The sequence below is a fragment of the Haliotis rufescens genome, unplaced genomic scaffold (assembly GCF_023055435.1).
Source record: "Haliotis rufescens isolate VD_foot unplaced genomic scaffold, xgHalRufe1.0.p SCAF_4, whole genome shotgun sequence".
In the NCBI taxonomy this organism is placed as follows: Eukaryota; Metazoa; Mollusca; class Gastropoda; order Lepetellida; family Haliotidae; genus Haliotis; species Haliotis rufescens.
Window position 1 is genome coordinate 7,765,204 of NW_025964112.1, and position 25,127 is coordinate 7,790,330.

At 39.2% G+C, this 25,127-nt stretch overlaps 1 protein-coding gene across 5 annotated transcripts in view; it reads left to right on the forward strand.

Annotated features, from left to right (window-relative positions):
* Positions 1 to 25,127, forward strand: part of LOC124135861 — a 141,080-nt gene that overhangs the window by 33,170 nt on the left and 82,783 nt on the right. For 2 of the 5 annotated variants that reach the window (XM_046501502.2, XM_046501504.2), the window contains exon 1: positions 23,306 to 24,165. The exons of the other annotated variants lie outside the window; for them this stretch is intronic. The gene's annotated coding sequence lies outside the window, so the exon portion shown is untranslated. Of the gene's footprint in view, positions 1 to 23,305; positions 24,166 to 25,127 lie in introns of those variants that run through there. 5 annotated transcript variants of the gene reach the window in all.

The following is a 25,127-nucleotide window of genomic DNA, read 5'->3' on the forward strand; positions in this document are numbered from 1 at the left end:
GCATGTTCATAAGTATGAATTTTCATAACTTTTACACCTCTGTCATAAATATAACATCACCTCAATGAACACGCTTAATATTTTTGCCAAATGAAAGCTATTAAAACCAGTATCCAGACAGCCTTTATAGAATGATTAAACTTCTAATTAAGAATTTATTTATTTTTCAACAAGGGCATATTTTCTCTATTCAGGAGACATTAAGACTGCACTGAGTGAACTGAAGACGTGCACACATGTTGTCTAATATACAGACATGAGTCTAGCGCGGTGATGCTGCTGCTGTTTATAACAGATGTGGTGCATCATGGGTGTATTATGTTGAAGGCGAGACAGACTTCATGTCGCACAACGAACATGACTAATTTGCTTCGCTTGCCTGAAATCTGTTGTATCATTTTCGTGTGGAAAATTATTCAGTTTAATATTGACTAAATGGTCCCATAGCACCCGAGTTGATTACAGAGCTACACTAGGCAATAGCTCTGCAGATCAGCTGCACTGTTGTCCATTGGCTGGAGATATTAGATATCACTTCTCTGGCAGGTTTATGATCGTGCGATAATTGCTGTTGTTTGTTTTTTGTTGTGTTATATTAAAATTGAATCAAAATTCAGAGATTTTGATTTTTCAGAGAGCTTCTATGATGGGTTTCCATGGTGAAAGATGACACGGCATACTGTCAACCTTTTTTCTCTGATTTTAATGGTAAGCAAGATCAAAATTAAGCACAACATTCATATTGAAACGATCGACTGAATTAGGTGTACTGTCTAAATATGTCTCAGGTGATACTGTTCTAATCAGGATTTACATAGAATGGACTGTCAAATGATTTGTGATATATCAACATCATCAATTTAAACCGATAAAATGTCTCAATTCAAACACATTGGTGAATTTAAATATGTTTTGCCATAGACAAGGGATCTATGGTAATTCATGTCAGTTTGTTGTTTAACACCACTCTCAGCAATATTCCAGCTTTTTGGTGGCGGCCTGTAAATAATCAAGTTAGGATCAGACAATCCAGTGATTGATATCATAAGCATCGATCCACACAAGTGGGATATGATGATATGCATCAACCAAGTTAGCAAGCCTGACCACCTGATCTCAGTAGTTGCCTCTTACGACAAGCATGGGTTGCTGAAGACTAATACTAACCCAGATTTTCACGGGTTTCATGTTAGAAAACCTTTGTTATGAGTTCATGGATCCTGCCACACCTAAGGGACACAGTTGCGGTGTTTAGATGTCTGAGACACCCATGCCACAACTATGAAATTGAAAAACCATAAACATATTTAAGAAAGATCATTACTAAGGTACACTGAATGTTATGCTTCTGATTGCTTCATATTGTTTCACCAATTTGCAGAGGTAGACACCATGAGATAATTCCTGCTGATCCATAGTATATTGCTGACTTGTGGTATACTAGATTTTTTGAGAAATCAAGTCTTTCCTGATCATCTCTGTACTATAGGTGGTCGTGTCTAAAATTGACTTGAAAAAGAAAAGCATAAAAACCCTTTCCGCAAATCATAAGAAATCTCAGTCCATTGTACGAATCCGACTATACGTACACCAACTATGTGTACCGATTCCCTATATATGTACTATATTGTACACCATGACTGTACTGAATCTTTTTTCAATCTTATTATTTAACATTTCTGATGTTATAATTTAAATTTGTGAAACTAAAGACAAATTTGTGTTTCTTTAATGATGTAGTTTGAAGAAAGTTCTATTATGCCTCAAGGTGTATGTCGGTCACTTATCAACTCACTGATATTTCAGTGTTTATTTTGCGTACTGCAACAATACTGTTGATGTGGAGACTCAAGGGAACTGGCTTCTTTCTCTAGTTTACTTTGAACAATCCCACATTGATGTGTGTGGTGTAGGAGAGGTTGTATTTCTCTCTGTGAAGAAGGCCCTGTAGCATGATGTAAAACACCTCCCTAGAACTGCTGAAGGATTTACTTTGGCAGAGGTCTGGAGTGTGTGTTTCCAGGAGCAATGTAGGTATGAGCTAAGCTGCTTCTGAATTCCTGAAGGCAGTCATCAATTAGATGTCCCTCCTTGCCACTTCTGTCTCGTTAGCTGGTGAAGAGGTCTCTGCCTTAATGTCCTGTCTAATGGTCAAACACAGATTCTGCCCATTTCTTCTTTCAAGCCTGAATCATGTCGTCACCTTCTTGGGGGAAACTTCCACAGGGTCTGTAGTAGATAAAAACTAGATTCATCTTCGCTTCTGTCGCGCCATATTGATTGGTTTGAGAGTTGGACACTCTCTGCAAATTGGTTATTTTTGTTGGGTGAGGACAATTTCGCGACCCAAATTCTCAATTCTTGGTTGAAATAAAGTTGATTGAGTTGTGCTACTCAGACTGTGATTTCATAATCAATGATAATTGCTGGTATGGACATTGAAATCAGATTGATTTCTTACAAGTTTAACAGCACAGGTTTTGTCACACAAATGCTATTATTGCATAATGTGTTTGGAATAAAAGTGGCAAACCCTTTCCATAATCAAAGAAATCACTGCTTAAAGCAGAGTCAATTGTACAATTCTGACTATATCTTAAGCATGTGTTGATGAATCACTATTAAATGGTGATGATACCAGGTGTTTGCAAAATGGGGAGCGTACCCTGCTTCACCAGTGGCGACTTGCAACCATCACAGTACATGCAAAGGCAAGTCAGTTGTTCATATGAAAAGATTTATTTCCTGGTCCTTTTGCCATAACCAGCCCAAAATAATAGAGGCCTTGCAGTTATTTGAAGGTAGTCGTTTGTAATGAATGTTGATAAAACTGTTCAGATTTTCATGTCTTATTGATACACTGGAGATGACATAAGCCCTTCTAAATAGTTAAAAATTGGTATCCAAATCTTTAAAAAAGAATTAAGGTAGGACGCAGTTTTTTTTTCACATGTTTCTTTTTAAGCAAACTGTTGAAGGCATCTGTGTACAATAAATATCAACAGATCTGATTCACATGGATCATGATTGTGTCATAGGATTATGTGTATATATTTATTTGTCGTCAAGTACGAAAAAAAGGGAACACACACTCTGATATTCTTCGTCTGTAGCTACTGGGGACAATAAATGTTGGGTTTTTAAATGGCCGAACGAAAACTACACGAGTATATATATTTGTTCATATCAACATGATAGAATATAGCTCTTAGCTGTACGGTTATTTGTAGGGTTCATCATTTTCAAAACATGACCCTGTGGTTATATTTTTATTTACTTACATATGTATCCCAGTGTTTACCATTGTTCCTTCAATGAGTGAGAGCTAAATTCCCTCGGGTTACAAATGCTTGTCCTGCCTCTATTGAAATAAACAGGAACACAACAATCCCATCCAATTCATGATCTGAACCTTTTATGTTTTCCTATCAAAAAGCAATTATTGGGTTGTATTATAAAATGCAGTATTAAAATAGCCTCTGGTCTAGTTGGTGAAATTGTGCCATTATGTTGTGTTATGTAATGGTACAGACCACATACCCTTCTGTTTCCGCTTTCTGATTTACTTTAAACTGTTTTTGATGCTAATGGTATCCCAATGGTCATTACAGAATAAAGGTCAGGGAGCCTCTGTAGGGATCTATTGTTTGTGGGGATCAGCTGGTTCTTGATGTGTTAAGATCAATCAAGTGAGGCAGTGTTTTGGTCAGTGCTGTAGGTGGTGGAAAGGTAGCTGAGGTCAGACTCTCCCTCTCACTGGACACTGGATACTGTTGGGTAGGATGTGTGGCATTGTTAGGATTAAGAACACCCTGCTTCATGAAGTTATATGTTTTTTCTTCAACTCTGCTCCAAATACTTTGTGATACTTACATTATGTGAAGGATATGAGAATTGAATTTTATATCAGTTAATGATTGTTTCTAGATATGTTTGTTATTAATTTCTTTCAAAAATTATATATGCTTTGATATGAATGATTTCTAGAAATAATTTGTATTTGTTGTGACATAAGAGTTTGTTGTTTATTTTGTTAATTCTTGGCGAGGATATTGCTATAAATATTGTTAAAGTGTGTTTTTGGTTAAAGTACTTAACATGCATCATGTAATATACTTTTTAAATTGTTACGTGGAGCATCACATGGTTTGGCATGGCATTTTCTTGGCAGTCTTAAACTTTAAGAAGCCTATTTTGAGGGGATGCAGCATTAGAAATTGGCACTAGTCCTATAGTCGTTTGCCAAACTGCCCAATACATGAATAGTTCAGGTATCCTAAGGACTAGAAGAAATTTGCCCTTTTTAAGGGTTTTGATATATGTTATCATTATAAGGACTAGTGGGCTAAAACTGTTATTTTCTATCGCTGGGGATGTACAAGAGGAACAGTATATAGAACATAATTTATGGCAGATTGGTAAAACCATTCCTCATTTGTGTACATCAAAATTCTTTGTGAGATTTTTTAATGTGTTCAGATATTAATGATTCAGGGCAACATGGGTGGTCCAGTTATCTACATTTTGCTTTGCAGAGTTGCATTTCTTGGGCATGTTAGGTGTGTCATAAACCTATGATCAAGGGTTCAAATCCTGTTTCTGGGTTTGTTGGTACCATACCCTTGCTTGTGGGTTTCCCCAGAGTGGTAATCACATTGGACTTCCCTCTTATATGAAGCTGACATGCAGTGATATAACAGAAATACTGTCGAAGGCAGTGTAAAAACAAGACCTGCTGGATTGATTCAGACAGGCAACAACTTTCCCAGACTTTGTGTACCAGAAAAGCCTTGCATGACATGTTGCAATACAAGGTGTGAATAATCTACCTTACAAATGTAAGTCAACGAACATGACATATCCCCTCTCACTATTCACATGTCATGTCTACAAGTTCTGTTGAGGCTGGGATTCAACAATAGGTCCATGTAGCCCTGCTGGGAAATTCTTCTGATGCCTTCTCTGGCCTGTCCTTCATTCCCCACCCCTACCAGCTCTTGTGTCTCCTGTTTGATCTCCAGACATCAGTAAACACAATACACTGGGGGGTGGGGACCAGGAATGCCATACTCTGATAGCACAGGCTTCACCCCGGTGCTCCACCCCTCCATGTAGGTTCAGGTGAAGGTTGATTGCAGGGTCACAGAGGAAATGTTTTGGGTTGTGCTGGTTTAACACTAACAACAGGCGTTTTTGAGTGTCAGCTATCATACCCTTTCTTATGGAAACACAAAGGGTGCTGCCAAGACTGACATTTGGTCCCAGAAATAAAGTCATCTTGTCCAAATATATCTACAAAATAAAAATAAATAATCCAAATGGAGCCCAGAACATTCCTAATTTCAATTATATTTTTGATTTGTAGAGCTGAGACTATCTAGACTTGCCAAATCACTCCTATATTAATTTATACTCTAGGGTCTGGGAGACAGACTAGATGCTGCCCTATTGTAAGATTTGAGGATTTCCAAAAGGTTTTGGTCTTGTTTTGACAATGAATGGCAGATTCAACAGTTACAAGGGAAAAAGAAAAAAGTAGATCTTTGTTAATGTGGATGTTTGGTTTGAAGTGTCATGAATTGTTTGTTTCCAGCTGCTAGGTGAGGTTCTGGTCCGGTGAGTTCAGGAGTGTTATGGCATCACTCCACTGTAAGAAACAGATGAGTCTCACAAATGATATAAAAAGTCCTTTATCATCCATGAGAATATATTTTTTTAGTCTGTTTTACAGCATGAACTATCATGCCTTATTGATCTAACTCATAACAGCTAATGGCTTAGAGTTCAAAGGAGCACCTTTACTAGTTTTTAGATTGCATCAGTGACATTCTTTATGTCTACCCTGTATTTGAAATTAAAGAGGGTCCTGGGGTCCTTGAGGTTGTTCCTATGGTATTAGCATCTCAGGTCCACGGGAAGCTGTAACTTATGACGTTAGGGTTATAACAAGGCCCCCTTCTTTGTTTGAATTTCAAACTCTGTCTACCCATGTCCCAATTATGAACCACATTGTGATTCTGAGGTAGAACATGTCTGCGTACTCCTATTTGTCATAGGAGCTGAGAGGGCATTGGTGGCCCAGTCATCTAAAGCGCTGTAATTCTCTTGCGTCCCTTGGGCATCCAAGAAACCTCAGTTGTTGGTTCAATTTCCGGTTTATGTTTTATTCCGATGATGTTTCAAGTTTTTTCAGCACCATGCCCATACTTGTGATAAATGTCTGAGATGTGCATCACTTTCCTCCCACATTAATCTGACATGCCGTGAATACTGAACTTGAATACTGTTCAAAGCAGTGTTAAATCCAACTCACTCACTCTGACAATTTAGAATCGGTTTGTAACAATGTGTGATTTGGCTCATTGTAAGAAATCATATAACTTTATGGATATCAACTTTTGTTTTTTTGCAAATAGCAACGTTTCTATGTAGATTCTTCCTCTGTTATCAAACCGTTGGCTCAATGTGTATTGGTGTGCCCTGACAGTATGGATCATTGCTCATACTGTCACCCACTGGTTTCCTTGGCCCTGTATCCATTACCTTACAGGCTGAAATGAAACAGTTGGAATATTGCTGACTTTACACAAAACAACATTCACTCACCCCCTTGTGTTTGGTGCAGAAAGTGAGTTATAGGGAGAAAGTGACATTTCATTGTGTAAGCATCCCCGCTGAGACTAAACAGAAACTGAAGATAGACTTTTTTTTAAAACATCACCTTCCAAATGAAAACCACTGTCTGAACGTATAATGACCATAACTATTGCCATGCATTGTCAGTGTTTGGTGAGGAAATATTGATGCTGGCATGTTTGTGAAGAACAATAAGCAAACGCTGCTATTTATGAGTAGTCGGCCAAAATACCATTTTAAATACGCCAATCTGCTGCCCGCCCAGTAGCTCTCTTTAGCTGGTCTTTGTAGAAACGACCAGGGGGCAGCAGTTGGGGGATGAGGTGTCTGTTTTCATGTCCGGGGAGAAATTGCTTGTCCGTTTCATTGCTGTTGAAGGTCTTGTGTACCAAGTTATACTTACAGTTTTAGTGAGGGAACAATTGGTCTGGTAGCCTCCAGTAATTTGGTTACATTTTAGATGGAAGTCAGTCAGTGCATTTTTTGGTCTATTAAGTCAACAGTACATGGGAGCTGGATGTGTGTGATGAGAGATAATGCCTATAATATTACTGGAATGGAATTTGAAAACGTGATCTTCATCTTAAGAATTAGCTTTGTTTGTTCCCCGACTAATGATATAAGCTGCAATCATACAGATGAAACTGAGAATATAAATATAATAAGGAGATGTGTTCTTGGTTGAAGGTTTATGGGGTAGCCAGTTACTTTAAAACACTAATGCCAGAGAATAACCAGTCTAACCTGCTGAAACAGATTCCATTGGTTAGAAAAGGCCAAATAGTGGTGAAAAATATATGATTTGATCACTGAAAATCAGTACTGACACCGGATGACCAGGTATTGACAAAAAGAGTAAGCATGTCCTGCCCTACCGAAAGCATAAGCTACCGGTACTGACAATTTGTATAAAAAAGTGTTTGTTGCCTAATGACACACAGCATTACTCCTGCCAGGCGATGGCATCCTGTAAACAAAAAAATAATGCTATTCCCTACTGGTACCTATTTATACAGTTTCAATATCAATGACTGATTGAACCATGGAACAGAGCAGCAAAAAAATCAGAATGTCAGAGAAAAATAAATCTTGATTCCAAAAGTTTTGAGGTTGTGTTGCGGTTGGAGGTACAGGTCTGCAACTTTTTGTTCAGACAAAATCTTCAAATTTCAAAGGACAGTTCAATTCAGTGAATAGCAAGTATTATCATCATAGTTCTACCGTGAAAATAGACAGCATCACTATCACACGTAAAATTAGATGAAATACATGAAAGATGGTGTTAGTCAAAAATCCTTCCTTGGTGTTGGTGATGCTCCACAATTTCTGCTATTTGGATAATTTTTTTGCAATGATACTGTGATTTGTGTGTTTTTTCATTCTGTGAATATAGTATGTCTCAAAAAGGAAGGAAGTTTTTTTTTATCTGACATCCAACTTTTGAAGTGCTCCCTGGCTACAAGGAAGACTAACAATGGAACATTGTCCTGGCTTATTGTGGTTACCTGTAGCTTTTCCAGTAGTGTGGATAGTTACTCAAGTGCAAAAAATGCTGGGGAAAAATTGTCCTCCGAAAACCCAGTTAGCCAACATGGCCACATTGAAATCAACAAATTTTTCTTTTCCCTCCTTTTCTTCTTTCTTTTGAATGGGGGGGCACTGAGGTGCCTAATGGTTAAAGCGGTTTGATTCGCCAAAATCTGACTGTGTGAAGCTCATTTGTGGTGTCCCCTGCCGTGATGTTGCTGGAATATTGCTAAAAGTGAAGTAAATGTATACTCACTCACTCACTCTTTTGAATGCCAGATATGAGCACTAGTGATCATGGCGATGTACTGATTATATGATTTTATTGATATTGACGATGATTGAGTCATTAAAATTTAGTGTGCTCTAAAGCAGTTATTCAAAAAGGGTTTCTGAAAAACATTTTTGCTTTATCTACGGTGTTATTCTAGGTACCTATTATGTTTAAGATGAAGGTGATGAGAAGGACCCTTGATGTTATTCTTTTTACCAACACTGATGTGGAGAGGAACATCGTTTACCCACTCATTGGCTGTGATATATGGCTGCACATTATCAGTCTGTGCCAAAATCTTTTGAGTCTACTTGCCCGAAAGTGTCTCTTGACATCTTTTTCAGTAGATCTGAGTGTTAATGAACAGATTTCTATTCGCAAATGTTACTAGACTAAAGACTCGGGCTACAGACCAGTGGCTAAAGTGACAGGCTGCACTATTACTGAAAGATGTGTGAAACCTTATCTCAACTTGTCTTGCTTTTGCCTCACTCACATAACTTTTATGAAACTATGAAACAAGTCTTTACAGTTAAACCTCTTTTGTCCAGATCCTGTTAATCCAGAAACCTTATCCACTGATGATTGCTGATGGGAACGTTTGTAAATATTACTGACTTCTTATCTGGAAATTTGTCAACATGATTTCAGAGAGATTGCTACTGTCCTGATTGACAGGTGTCACTTTTTATATCTGATTTGAACCTTATTGGATTTGTAATACAGGTGTTTTACAGGCTCAAGACCCTGGAACAGCATTCCCTGGCATCTAATGGTGGTACCGCGTCTGAAGTGTCCTTTATTCTTACATTTACCCTAATGGTGAAGCAGTGTGGTCTAATTGCTCTTACCCCCCCCCCCCCCCCCCCAGTCTTACCTGCCATGATCCCACGCAGGTGGTGTTCAGCACCTGACACAGGTCTTCCTTAACACTTGATTAGGAACTAACTGGAAGGCAAGCATCTTCTGTTCTGCCTTAGTTTCTCAGTTGCCACACACCTGGGAAGGGGTGGGTTGGTTGATGAAGCTAATTGTTGTCATGACCATGCATACATTAATCTACATGGCATACTGTCATGTTACGATGTGTATCCTACCTCCACTGTTTTGTACCAGTTTGGGATCTATTTATTGAGAGTTGTCGAAGCTTACCTTCAACCTAAAACAGTAGGTATCAAAGTTAGTAGTTACTTGAATAGAATTATGATCATGGAATAGGTTTGTTTAGGTCTGGAATGTATTGCAGTACGAGTGCTGAGAGTATTGGATCAGTATAGGATGATGTGGAGAAGTATTTTTCTCTGTAAATTGGGGGAATGTTTCCTTGTACAGATGTTATGAACCATTTATGTTGTCTTACTTCTTCTCCAGCCTGTGAGAAAACGTGGGTCAGAATAGGTGTCCAGTAACACATGCTTTTGGAAAGCAATCTCAACCAACTGATAATACAGGATTGGACAGTCAAAATATGTGACCTGACTGATTGTGTGACATCGTTACCTGACTGTACAGATAGTTGTTTGTGCTATGAACCGCTAGTTTTCCTGGCCCAGGCTCAATTATTACAAGCCCCTTTGAAAAAGATGAAATTTTGATGACAGCTGCTTAAAATAACAGTCACCAACTCACTGTCCTTGTCCCATGTCAATCCTGGCAGTAAGACTGCAGGGAATTACCTGTTAAGCACCATTCTTTGCATCAAGTCTTATCTGAGCTGACACTGGTCTTACTTTGGAAGTGAGACAAGCACCTGCCCTTCATGCTGCAGAAAGACCTAGTTATACTTTTGATGAGCTATCAAACTGTCAAGTTCAGTTAGCATATAATTGGTCCTTTTCGTGGTTCAGAACTTTTTCTTTCATGTTTTATTGCAGGTCTGTGATTGTGACTGTCTTGACCTCCCAGTCATAATGATAGTTCACATGGGAAATCAGTTGTTGATCAGATTCACTGCTTAACCTGACATCATGCCTCGGATGACTACATCTTGTTAACCTACGTCCAAGTAGCTAACTTCTACACTCTTCATAACAGGCTTCTCAGAAGGCACGGGGGACATTTGGGGAGGAAGATGCATAAACTTGCATTCTTACTGAGTATACATCTCGGAATCATCTGTCTTGTAATTAGTACATGTGCCAGAAGGGAGTTCTGGGTGGGGGTGGGTAGTGGGGGTGGGTAGTGGGGGAGGGAGGGTGTAGTCATGTCATTATCTGTAATGTAATGTATATGGTTATGATGACTGTTTGTTCTGCTGGTCAGGTTAAAATAACATAATTAAGTTTGCTAGTTTGAGACTAGTAACATTCAAGAAAGGATGAGTGACATTTCCTTGTTTTTTATTGTGGACTACCACTTTAATTACCATTGGGTAGATGGCAACTGATTTTTGGAGTGAAAATAAAATAAGGTTTCTCACCCTGCAGATGATGTTAAAACTTAATTACATGTGATTTAAGACCTTGGAATCAACTGAATCATGACTCGGATGAGAAATGAATTCTGAGTAAATTAAAATAAGTGGAAACTGATATTTAGGGCAGGCTGAAACACCACTTCACAGTACACTGTGACAAAACATCTGCCTGACTTCCTTGAAACCTTTTGTATTTGGGAAATACTTTCAGCGATAAAACATACATTTAAAGGTTTGTGCTGTCCCTGCTGAGATTGTAATGGCTTCAGTGTAGAAGAAAGTTCAACTTTATGACCCAAGGTAATTTTCGTCTTGAAACCTCAGTGTGTGTGGTGTGGCTCTGACTTAACCTCCTCCTACTGAACTTCATAAAACACAACTTGCAGGGGAAATGTAGATCACTTCCCTCTGCTTATATTTCCCAGTTGAGCAATAATTGCAGTGAAAATGATGATAATATAACCTACGTCCAAGTAGCTAACTTCTACACTCTTCATAACAGGCTTCTCAGAAGGCACGGGGGACATTTGGGGAGGAAGATGAAAAAGGTTGAATGGAGATACTATGAAGCATTAAGAAGGTTGATAGTTTATACAGTTACTGGAGTAAGGTTGAATGAGGATATGGTCAAGGATTAACAAATTTGAATTAGGATATAATCAATGATAAAATAGCTAAATGGAGATACAATGAATGAATATAAACCGCTGGAATCATGGAATGTAGCTAAGAGTTATGTAAAACTTCACTCGCTCACTCTCACTCACTCACTCACTCACTCACTCACTCACTCACATGGACATGTTTGTTGTCTCTTCCTTTCCTTTTCTTTCCTCTTCTTTCTGCTCTTTCCCTTCCTTCCTCTCCACCATGATTCCCCAAAGTCCAGCCATCTTGGCTTGTGACCAGGTGCTGTTCACTGGAACATGATTGGAATTCCTCCTGTCCCTGGCAGAGATCGCCAGCTTCTATTGTCATGTAATGATAATATACACATGCCCATCTTCCTCCACCATCAGCAGCAGCATCGGCTGTCTGTCATCACCTCCCAGCAGGCACTGGACAGATTGGGGCTCTGCAAGGACATGGATTCCACTGGATCAGGAGGAAATCACAGAACTAACAAAAGTATTCCGGTTGATGTTTGGGGGAAGTAAGACAAATAAATCAGGACCTACTGATAGCACTCTCTGTTTCTTCCAAGAATAGGAGTAAGTTAATTTGTATTGACGATAATCATATCTGGAATTAAATTTAAAGAAGATTGAAAATATTGTGTGTTGTTGCATTATTAAAGTTGGTTATCTGTATGAGAGTAGTTAAACTATACACATTAATATTTTGAAATCCTATTTTATTGATCATTTTCTAAGTTGTTTGTTTTTCATTTCGTATAATTCAATTCTGATGAGGACTTTATGCTTTATATCCTTTACTGGTAAGATATTTAATTATTGGAATAAATAGAGTGTTCATATGCAGGGCCAAATACACCATGAGTTGACTTATTGAAAGCTTTTTTTTGGAATAGGGGAGCAGTCATCTAAATCACTGCTTGCGCTATTTGCTGGCACGCTAGAAATCTATGGTCATATGTTCAAATTCCAGTTTGCCTTGATCATGTCTCTAGGTTTGTTACCACCCTAAAATGCTCGAGGGTTTCACCAAAGTAGTAAACGACTGACACCTGCATCACTTCAGTATAGGAGAAAGGTTTTCTATCATGATGATGTTGAAGTTGATACTTCCAACTGTAAATGTCATACTTCATATTATTAATAGAAGTTGCAGAGTACCATCCCCAGAACACAAGAAGCTTGCCCCAAACAGGACTCCCATTATCTGGGCTATTTCACTGTCAGCTGTTCCTACCTATCATTGCATGACCTGTTTGCAAACAGCTGTGATGACTAATTCATTTATTTCCTCGTACCAAACTATCTCACACTTGCATAAACTTGCATTCTTACTGAGTATACATCTCGGAATCATCTGTCTTGTAATTAGTACATGTGCCAGAAGGGAGTTCTGGGTGGGGGTGGGTAGTGGGGGTGGGTAGTGGGGGAGGGAGGGTGTAGTCATGTCATTATCTGTAATGTAATGTATATGGTTATGATGACTGTTTGTTCTGCTGGTCAGGTTAAAATAACATAATTAAGTTTGCTAGTTTGAGACTAGTAACATTCAAGAAAGGATGAGTGACATTTCCTTGTTTTTTATTGTGGACTACCACTTTAATTACCATTGGGTAGATGGCAACTGATTTTTGGAGTGAAAATAAAATAAGGTTTCTCACCCTGCAGATGATGTTAAAACTTAATTACATGTGATTTAAGACCTTGGAATCAACTGAATCATGACTCGGATGAGAAATGAATTCTGAGTAAATTAAAATAAGTGGAAACTGATATTTAGGGCAGGCTGAAACACCACTTCACAGTATACTGTGACAAAACATCTGCCTGACTTCCTTGAAACCTTTTGTATTTGGGAAATACTTTCAGCGATAAAACATACATTTAAAGGTTTGTGCTGTCCCTGCTGAGATTGTAATGGCTTCAGTGTAGAAGAAAGTTCAACTTTATGACCCAAGGTAATTTTCGTCTTGAAACCTCAGTGTGTGTGGTGTGGCTCTGACTTAACCTCCTCCTACTGAACTTCATAAAACACAACTTGCAGGGGAAATGTAGATCACTTCCCTCTGCTTATATTTCCCAGTTGAGCAATAATTGCAGTGAAAATGATGATAATATTAAGCAAAGATTTTAAGATATATTTTTTTCATGGAAATGATGATATTTTTATCTTCCAGAAAGTAGTAGAACATTCCTGCTCCAAATTCATGTGTTTTGAATGGCCTCTGCAGCAAATGTTATCCTTGCTATGTAGTTCAGACAGATAAACGTCGGATTCTCTGATACCGATGAGAGCTGAGATTCACCTTCCTCTCAGAAAACTAATGCTGAAGCTAATACGGATGTTACAGGAGTACCACAGCCTCTGAAACAGGAATTTACACCAGTGGTTTATGGCTGCGAAATACTTCCATAGAATGTTGCACATTTCTTCAATAAGTGATGTGAGTGCTATTATTTGTTATGTTGGACAAAAACTGACGTCACTGTCAAGCTGTTTCACAGTTAACCAGTAGAGACATGCATCATGGGACAGCAGTGTGTTAAAATACTTGTATCAACACCTTATTTTTATCTCTTGAAAGTGTTTTCTGAGTTTCATATAGACCAATATTCACTCAATGTGTATTAAATTCAGTTTTATGTAGTCACTGACATGGCATTGGTGTTCACTCTACTAACTATCGCTTCCTCCAAACTGATTCATTTGTAAGCATAAGCTCATCACTTGGTTCTTTTCCCCAAGTTGGTGCATGTGAACCCTGCAGAACAGGTCCCAAAGCTTGCACTCACTCACTCAGTCGCTCGCTCACTCGCTCGCCCACCCGCCCGCCCGCCTATCCGCCCGCCTATCCGCCCGCCTGCCTATCCGCCCGCCTGACCACCCACCCGCCCGCCTGACCGCCCAGCCACCCAACCCCCCAGAACCTATGATCTTGGGTTCACATTCCATATTCGCCTTGATCATGTTTCTAGGTTTGCGAGGACCGTCCACCTGATACATCCTTCTACATGAAGCTGACATGCTGAGATATTACTGAAATACTGTTCAAAGCAGTGTAAATCGAACTCATAATGCACAAGTGTTTACTGGTATCTGTAGTTTGTTTATGAATTCCCAAAATGATTCACAGCTATGAGTACTTGATCTGACCCTCCATCACTCGTGATCAGTGCTACCTGAGTGGTGTGATATATCAGGGCACACCGTGTGGGTGGTAGATGGTGATACCACCCTGCTGTTTTCTCAACAAATAGGCTGTCTGTTTGCTGAGTTTCCTACACGTTTTACACTCACCATATCTACGCAGGAGAACCCGCAAAGGCATGCTCTTAAAAAACTGTGTGTTTTCATATGTAGATGTGATTATGTCAGTTGTGACAGACCCACTTCTGAAGTGATACTTAGTGGTTTTTGTTTTCTGTTGTGCACTGATATGAGAGGCTTGAGTGACAGGATTTTTAATTTACATGTCATTTCCCCCTTTCCCCCCCCCCCCCCCCCCCCCCAACGAAGAAGTCTTGGTCCAAAAGCTTCCGTTATTTCTGAACTGGTGTTGGAGGTTTTATGTGTTGATCAGAGCATGAGTTATCACAGAGTTAGATTGCTAATAAGCTGTAGATGTGTGATGATGGATTGTTGTTCGAAAAACTTGATATAAATTTATCCTTTGTTAAAAATAAAAGGGAATTCAACATGTTCCGTGTTTACTTAGGGTTGGAAAGTGATTAGAAAATATGGAACTGGATCCTGTACACAAAGTGATCTTAGAACACTACAAAAACTTTTGAGACGAATAGCCCGAAGATAGCTCTTAGCATAATTTTCAGTAGAATTTAGTGTCATTGTAGGGATTATTATTAACTGAGCCTACAACTAAGTACAAGACCGAACCAAATTTTACTAGACTCAGGCTTCAGACTAATGGCTAAAACTGCAGACTGCAAGTCTAATTGATAAAATCACCTTTGCAGTCAACAACCTTTGAGTGTAGTAGCTCAAACTTGGCTCTTAGTATCATCGTCAGTACATTTTATTGTAAACATATGGTATTTTATTAGCTGATCTGTTTTGATGTCAAATATATCAATACAGGCTGTTGGAGAAACAAAACTCAGGCTTGCTGAGGAGGTTTTCTACTTTCAGTAATGAGTGTTGATATATTTGATATCAAAAGTGTGACATTTTATTTATTATCCAATATCATTCTTACCGTATTCGACGTAATAAGTGCCCAGGGTGCTCTCAAAACTAGAAATAGGAGCCTCTTATTAGAATATTATTTTGGTGAAAAAAAAACAGTTGAAAGATAAAATTCGTCGTTAATGCTGACAGCCTGAAATGTTTATGTACGACACATATATTTATCAAGAATTTAATTGCCCATAATTAAAACTGCATATAACACACGAGTGCGTATTATACGAGAATAAATAAGTCTTGTGTACATTGATCAATCCGAAAGGGGTGCTATGTGGGATTGTTCACTAGCCAATATATTAGCAAATATCGCCGTGGGTGCTTTTTAGAGCGGGGCGCTTATTACGTCGAATACAGTAATTGTTAGGTACAATGTGTTAATTTGATGACCATCTTTAAATTATAAAGGTGCACCTCACCATGCTCACAAAGAAACCCTATTTGCAGAATAACTATTTTATGTAACGATATGATATCTAAGAGAAATTCCCACCTAAATGTTGTATATACATGTGTTTATTAATTTGAAACCGAAATGTCCTTTTGTATGAATGGTAAATTAGTCAGGGAGTTAAAATTCATCTGCAGTTGGAGGTAAGGACATTGTCACATTTCTGTTTTGATATCATGCCTATAAGACACTTTCACCTTGCTCTCAATCACATCATCATTAACCTAAGTTATCAAAATTTATTTAATTAAATCATTAGAAGCATAATGTTCATAGATGTACTTTGTGTTACATTTGAACATTTGAACCTCAACCTTTCAACCAATGGATGATCAGGAAAACAATATCTCCTGGAGCCAGTATTTGGTAATACATTGTCGACCAGGGGAAACCTCCAATATGGCCTGGCTGTGTTGGGTGTGTAAGTTTACCCGGACTATTAAGCAATGCTCTCACTGTCAGTCACTGTTGTGGGCCACCATCATGTACCAGAATGTAAGATTCATATCTGCTCACAAAGACTGTGGAGAAATTCCCCAGGAATGTTCACTGGAATGTTATGTGTAAAGGTTGGTGAAAATAATAGCTCTTATTACCATGATTAGAATCAGTGGAAGTTATACATATGTTTGATGACATAAGGCAGGTGTTTTGAATTCACTGAGTGAGTAGAGAGTGAACACTCTCACACCATGAAAGGGAAACTCTATATACCACGATAACCCTGTCAACAACTGCAGGAAGAGAATCTGTACATAATCAGATAAAAACAAATGAAATTGCACTTTCTTCCGACAGCAGTGTTTAATCGGCAATGAACTTCCTTTTGCAATGTCTTCAAAGTCTACACACTGTTACTTTCATCTGATTCTTATAAATACCATAACAACCATGGACACGGCATTGTCAGTAAATTTGAATTACTTGTAAGTTCAAAGGATTGCAAGTTAACTTCCATAACTTAGATATATGTTTATGATTAGCTGAGGAATGCATATAGTTCTCAATAATCTAGAAACATGCATGAAGTAATAATTGAAGAAAGTGTCTCACATTAATAACACCTTACCATGCTTTTCAAATAGGGATTCAACTTAACCTGAAGCATTTACTAGACTGAAAGTGATAATTAGGACACCCCTAAAAAGCCTGAAATTCAGCCTTTGGGATACCTTGAGGATTAGACAAACCGACTCTGGCTAGTGCCAGTTCACATCCCTGCCAAGAGTAATAATGACAAAATCTTGTTTTCAATTATCCTGTTTCATATTTATTTGTGTGAATGATAAGGGTACTTAGCCCAGTGATATAATACTGTTCCCATGTTTTCATTCTGTTCAGAGCCCCATCTGTTTATTATGGGCATTGTATGTCGCTGACACTAGTAGTAATGTTACACATTCAACTGGTGTGTACAGTAGCCTATGAGTCAGTGGGGCCCCCGTGCTCTCATATAGGTGTATTTGTGTGTATCCACATGGATCGGCAGATCAACTTCCAGAGGAGAGTGTTCGTGTGGGGAGAAACACCCGATGAAAGCCTTGCTTGCAGGACCTCCTAGCTCCAGCTCCTGACAATTTGTTGAACGTTCCCATGGAATAACTTTATTTGGCAATACATTGATCCTGATAGCAGTCTCAACTTTTCGACTCCATAATAGAGGGTAAGTCTACTCTTTCTTCACTTAGGCGAACTTCAAACGTTTTTCATCGTCCTCAAAGGGAAAATTTACTTGAATAACCTGAATGGGTTTATATTGAAAAAGAACGTACTGTGAAACTTTTTTTATGTTGTTTCAGAAGATTTATATATTTTAGATTTAAGGACAGTTATCAAGCAATAGCAAGCAGTGTTAGGATTGAGTGGATCCTGGGGTCCTTGATGTTTTCTTCCATTGTATTTTAATAATCTTTACCTTTAACAAGGATAACTTGACTTTTATCCATAATTTTGAACAATTATAAGGATGATAACGTCATGCTTCGTGAAGGTGCTGGTACTTGTATCTGTACCAAACCTTTATCTAGTTACCAACTGACTGCCAAGAGAAGATTAAGATAACTAGGTAATAAATCATGATTCTTATTACGATGGAATTCCTCATTGAACACAAGAAAATGTCATTGAAATGAGGAAGGAGAGATTCTGTTCGGTGAGCCAAGTCCATAATTAGTTCTGAAAGGTCCCATTTGGCATACTATTTAAGATGAGCAAGTTTGATAGTTTTTTCATCCTTCCTCGTCTTCACTGCGGCTCAGTGAGTCAGCCCTACTAGCACCAAAGGCCTCTCCAAGTGCATGTGTGATGGCCTACAGCCATGCTAACCTAGATAAGATCCAATCTCCCTGGTGGTGAGAGGTGCAGGCTATTTACTAAAAGACATGTCTATTCTTCCCTGAGCACTATTGTGGAGCTTCTGCTGCAATCACACCCTGAAATTTGTCCTAAGGTTATGGTCTTGATGGGCTGCTTCAAGTACTGCTGGCATTTGGTACAGGGATACCTCTAGACTGGCTACTATCAAGTGGCACTGGCCATGTTGTTTGACTGTGGGTTATGTATGTTTACACATGTCCTGCACATGAGAATTGTTGAGTTCTCACAAGGGTATATGTGGGATAAGTGATATGTTTATTATGTGGTTGAGGGTATGCAAACAGTCATTTGGGAACTCATGTGAAATGTAGGATGACATGAGAAGTTCTCTTTGGTACTCATGTCTTGGCGTAGTGGTGAGTGTGTTCTCTGGTCCTGCTTATCTGGGTTGATTCTCTATGATTGTACAGTGTGTGAAGCCTACAACTGGTGGCCCCACCACATTCCTATTGTTGCTGCGTATACTCACTTTGTGTTAAAATGAAACTAACAAACACCGCTGTAATGAGTCCATTGTACCAGTCTGTCCTAAGCCCGAGTTTAATAGAATTCTGTTTGGTCTAGTTACATCATCTAATACAATATGATAACACTAAAATGTACTAAAAAAATGATGTTAAGGGCCAAGTTCAGGACACTATATCAGAAGCATTGTGTTTATGAATCACTTTCAAATGCTGATCACAAACACATGCAAAGCAAGTCAGATTCGATGAACTCAGTCACAGGTGAAAGATATTAATATGAATCAGAATTTGTGATCCTTCTTTTGTCAGTACCTAGGTAGCCATTTTGAACAGTGCATTCCTGTGTGAAAATTTAAAAGATAAAACTCTGACTACAAACGTGTTTTGATAGGAAAACCTAGATATCAGAATTGTTCGAATTTCAACACACACACATGATATACCAACACTGAGAAGGTCTTATCGCCATCATCAACCTTGATGACAAAATTTGTGGATGTCTGAAAATGTTATCATGGAAGCAATGATAAGCATGATTGCAGACAGATACCAACAGTAGAAGGAAGATAGCAATTGGGAAATAATTAGGTCACACCGATTTGTTAACCATGTTCAGAATGTCTAACCAAGGCCAGTGTGTGGTGTGGGAGATAATGTTTACGTTCTTACCTCCGCTGACAGTTTTATGATGAGGAAATGATAATTTAGTCTTCCTCTTTAATCTTGTAGAGAGCTTTCTCCTCTGAAGTCTACTTGAGTCTTCTTAGTATTGATACCAAACATATATACTGAAAAAAAAAGAGAGTTCAGGGGTCAAGATTATTTTTCGAGATTTTAATATGAAATTATGTGCTCAGTCTTCACTCCCAAAATATCCCCACAAATATTCAACTTATTTCTTCAGTATAGTTTGTTTATAGTTTTATGCTTTTCGTATGATCAGTTGAATAAAATAATATGCATATCATAATCATGTTCTGCAATAAATCATGTGTTTCTTATGATAATCGTGTAGGGATGTCAAGGTGTGAAGTGTAAGAGAAATGGTATTGAATTATATATATTTCAGAAACTGAGGAAAATCTAGACTTGTTTAAATTTAGAGATTTTGCATTTCAGGAAGGGCCGCGTTGAAGGGAAAATGAAATGGTTCAGGGTCTGTGAGACACCCTAGATTGTAATAGGTTGGGGAAGATGGATGTGTTAGGAGGGAAGGCATGGCAGGGTGTATAGATGAGTGAGAGTAAGGGGTGAGCAGGGTGTCTAGGTGAGTGAAAGTAAGGGGTGGCAGGGTGTCTAGATGAGTGAGAGTAAGGGGTGGCAGGGTGTCTAGGTGAGTGAGAGTAAGGGGTGGCAGGGTGTCTAGATGAGTGAAAGTGTAAGGGGTGGCAGGGTGTCTAGATGAGTGAAAGTGTAAGGGGTGGCAGGGTGTCTAGATGAGTGAGAGTGTATTAGGTGAGCAGGGTGTCTAGATGAGTGAGAGTAAAGGGTGGCAGGGTGTCTAGATGAGTGAGAGTAAGGGGTGGCAGGGCGTCTAGGTGAGTAAGAGTAAAGGGTGGCAGGGTGTCTAGATGAGTGAGAGTAAGGGGTGGCAGGGCCTCTAGATGAGTGAAAGTGTAAAGGGTGACAGGGTGTCTAGATGAGTGAGAGTAAGGGGTGGTAGGGTGTCTAGATGAGTGAGAGTGTATTAGGTGAGCAGGGTGTCTAGATGAGTGAGAGTGTATTAGGTGAGCAGGGTGTCTAGATTAGTGAGAGTGTATAAGGTGAGCAGTGTGTCTAGATGAGTGGGGTAGGTGAGCAGGGTGTCTAGATGAGTGAGCAGGGTGTCTAGATGAGTGAGAGTGTATTAGGTGAGCAGGGTGTCTAGTTGAGTGAGAATGTATAAGGTGAGCAGTGTGTCTAGATGAGTGAGAGTGTAATGGGTGGCAGGGTGTCTAGATGAGTGAGAGTGTATTAGGTGAGCAGGGTGTCCAGATGACTGAGAGTGTATTAGGTGAGCAGGGTGTCTAGTTGAATGAGAGTGTATAAGGTGAGCAGGGTGTCTAGTTGAGTGAGAGTGTATTAGGTGAGCAGTGTGTCTAGATGAGTGAGAGTGTAAGGGGTGGCAGGGTGTCTAGATGAGTGAGAGTGTAAGGGGCGGCAGTGTGTCTAGATGAGTGAGAGTGTATTAGGTGAGCCGGGTGTCTAGATGAGTAAGAGTGTATTAGGTGAGCAGGGTGTCTAGATGAGTGAGATTGTATAAGGTGAGCAGGGTGTCTAGATGAGTGAGAGTATAAGTTGAGCAGGGTGTCTAGATGAGTGAGAGTGTATTAGGTGAGCAGGGTGTCTAGATGAGTGAGAGTGTATAAGGTGAGCAGGGTGTCTAGATGAGTGAGAGTGTATAAGGTGAGCAGTGTGTCTAGATGAGTGAGAGTGTATAAGGTGAGCAGTGTGTCTAGATGAGTGGGGTAGGTGAGCAGGGTGTCTAGATGAGTGAGCAGGGTGTCTAGATGAGTGAGAGTAAAAGGGGTGGCAGGGTGTCTAGATGAGTGAGAGTGTATTAGGTGAGCAGGGTGTCTAGATGAGTGAGAGTGTATTAGGTGAGCAGGGTGTCTAGATGAGTGAGAGTAAAAGGGGTGGCAGGGTGTCTAGATGAGTGAGAGTGTATTAGGTGAGCAGGGTGTCTAGATGAGTGAGAGTGTATTAGGTGAGCAGGGTGTCTAGATGAGTGAGAGTGTATTAGGTGAGCAGGGTGTCTAGATGAGTGAGAGTGTATTAGGTGAGCAGGGTGTCTAGATGAGTGAGAGTGTAAAGGGTGACAGGGTGTCTAGTTGAGTGAGAGTGTATTAGGTGAGCAGGGTGTCTAGATGAGTGAGAGTGTATTAGGTGAGCAGGGTGTCTAGATTAGTGAGAGTGTAAAGGGTGACAGGGTGTCTAGTTGAGTGAGAGTGTATTAGGTGAGCAGGGTGTCTAGATGAGTGAGAGTGTAGAAGCTTCCTACCTGGATGATATGTTGATGAGGTTGAGAAGGGGAGTATGGAATGAATTAATTAGGTGTGTTATATTGTAACAGTGTTTTGATGAGTAAGAATAGGTATGGGGAGGGAGCCTGGGATGGTGTTCAGACAAGTGTAAAATTTAGAAAATACTCGTCTCAACTGTATTGATGTTTGCAACACCATCTACAATCTGTGCAGTAGACCCACATTACTTGGCAGCTTGCACAACAGCTGGCATGTTGACATCAGTTGGAATACACAGTTATGACTCAAGCATGCAATATACAATATATGCATTATGCTCAACAAGTTTTATTACTCAGACTTCGATCCCAGTCTACCTGCTTTGATGTAATTATGCTGGGCACAGTAGCCTAGTCTCATTGATTGGATGGGACTATTTGTGGGGCATTTCAATGTCTTATACTTTCATTACAGATATATATGCACTGACAATTATCAAAATGACAGTCCTGCTATATATCATTAGGTGGCAAAAGGACCCATCTTGTATCTTTTCACCTGATAATTGGTAAGCTGAGAATATGTTATCAGCGTTAGAAATTGGCACTAGTCCTGTAGTCCTTACCAAACTACCCAATAGTAAAAGTATCCTAAGGCCTAGTAGAAATTGGCCCATTTCAAGGGTTTTGCTTTATGTTATCATTATAAGGACTAGTTGACAAAAACTGTTAGTTTCTAACCCTGGGTTATAGATAAATTGGTGTTGAACATCATCATTTTGCAACACAGGCCTGTTTATTTGGAATGTCCAACTGAAAAAAATTGAAAGATATCCATCTGATGTTGAATATTTCTGGTGAAGGATACACCTATGGGTGAACTGTTATTACCCATGTGTCTAATGTCAAACTTTTTTGTCATTTGTGATATCAACAATTAACTAAAATCTAAGGGGTACAGAAACTAAAGGATGAAAGAATAGTAAAACTATACATTATGATATGACCTTCACATTCTCTTTGACATTTAAGCTCTTTAGGGGTTTTCACACTACATCATGAAACTTGTAGACAAAGCCATTTCCAGGTCACAGAAACCCGGGGTTAATCCATCACACTGACAGATAATGTTTATAGTTGTACATTATGACATGCGATTTTTGTCTATTTCTGGACAAATTACATGGTAGATGGATGGTATTCTGTCCTATTACACAAATACACTTGCTCACCACCTGTTTGTTTTGTTTGAGCCAATGTGGAGACAGGTATGTATTTGGATGTCCACACACACAGTGATGTACAAAGCTGGGAGTGAGCCAGGCCTCAGGACACATGTTGTATGTTTAGACAGTTATTGGGACAGAGATGAGCGAGTCAATCGGACTGGAGCCAGGTTAGCTCACTGGTTGTGATCTGAAATAACTTATTTCCACCTCACTGGACAGTATTTTGTTGGTGATTTCATGCAGGTGTGAGTGTGAAAAGACAGCTTTGAAAGCACTTTTCACTTCACCGTATCATACGTCACAGTGCTGACCTGGCCAGTGAATAGGATCGGGAAAGCAGTCTGAATATGAATCCATATTATTGTGCCTGGTGGGATTGTGCTTGAACTTTATTTTTTGAAAATGTGTTTGGATTTTTATACGATGGATACATGATGCAGGTGGTTTGTTTTGAAAAATTTGTTGCTGTGGATTATTTTAGAAATTTGAAACAACTGAGTGGCTGGAACAGCTCTGCGGATGCACTAATGTGGGTGTTGGGACAGTGGAAGGATGCTCCCCAATAATTGGTTTAGGAAACAGACTATAGTTCTTCTGGCGGGGCTTACACTGTGCTGTGAATTATTCCTGAGGTATGCACTGCCTTGAGTGACACAGAGAAACAGAATCTGCCGACTACCAGAGGAGTGAAGCGGCACATCCAGGCAGGAAGCTTCTGTCAGAATGCCCCCTCCCCGAGTGTTTGGTTGGGTAGTAGCTTCTTCCAATCCTCCACACAACTGTGGCTGCAATTGAGTACTACTACGCTGCCACCATTCATGAGGCGATGTGCATCCCACTTCTGACAACAGTTGGGGAACTGTCCTATATCCTTCAATTACACAGAACAGGCAGGGACTAATAGAGGAACTAAAGGCGTTTATCTTAGTGAGACTTTTTTTACTGCACTATGGGCTGTTATCACAGGCAGTGAAGGATTACTGGTCAGTCTCAGCTAGGATTTCCATGTCATGTGAGTATGGTGTAATATTCTTGCTGTGGACCTTTATGTTGTCTCAGGCTATGAATGACTTGGTAATTGCAAGTCAACAATTTAGGGTGTGGGGATTGTGATTAGCCTGTGTTAGTATATTTGCATTGATCTGCTTCTCTGTTTATGGTTTGAAATTCTCTTTCTTCCCGCTAAGTGTACTGGTTTCTGACTTGAATCTTTTAGCGGGAGAGACGAGGGAGAGAGATAAGCAGAGATATTTCACCTTTGACCTTTCAAACTGCTTTAATGACTACACCAGATCAGTTGTGGCATCTGCTTATGAAATTAAATCTAATTTATTTTGAATTAAAAATCCATGTGCTGATTTTATGTAGTAATATTAGATATGAAGAAATGAGTATTATCGTTTTGAACACTGTCAATAAAATCAAATGTGATACAAAATCCCACTTGAGAGTACAGAACCATCCTTGAAATTGTGTGAAAAACTGTTACATTTACTTTCCTACCGCAGGGCATCCGTTTGTTTGGCCAGAGGTTCTTCTGTTACCTTATAGGTATCAACTATTCATGCTTTGACATTTCACACTCAACATCTGATCCCCACATTTAAAAGGAAGGTATATATAGTTGCATTGGCGGTGTAATTTGGAAATACATAATGTACTCAGTGTAATATAACGAGTGTGTAATGTAGCACATGTGTGGCCTGACTTCTACCGAAGGCATTTAGCTGTCTGCATTATATCAAGGTTCATCACCCTCCCCCTGCTTCGGATATTTACAGCTGAAGCATTTTGTCAAATATATGACAGAACAAAACTGTCCAGTCATTTTTGGAGATTTGGTCAAATGTAATCGAATATGTATGATACCTATGTCTGAAACTTATTAGAGATCACATTATGGCAATTTGACTTTTGTTTTGCTCGTTATATTTCATGCAATTGAATATATTAAAAATAATAATAAAGTTTTGA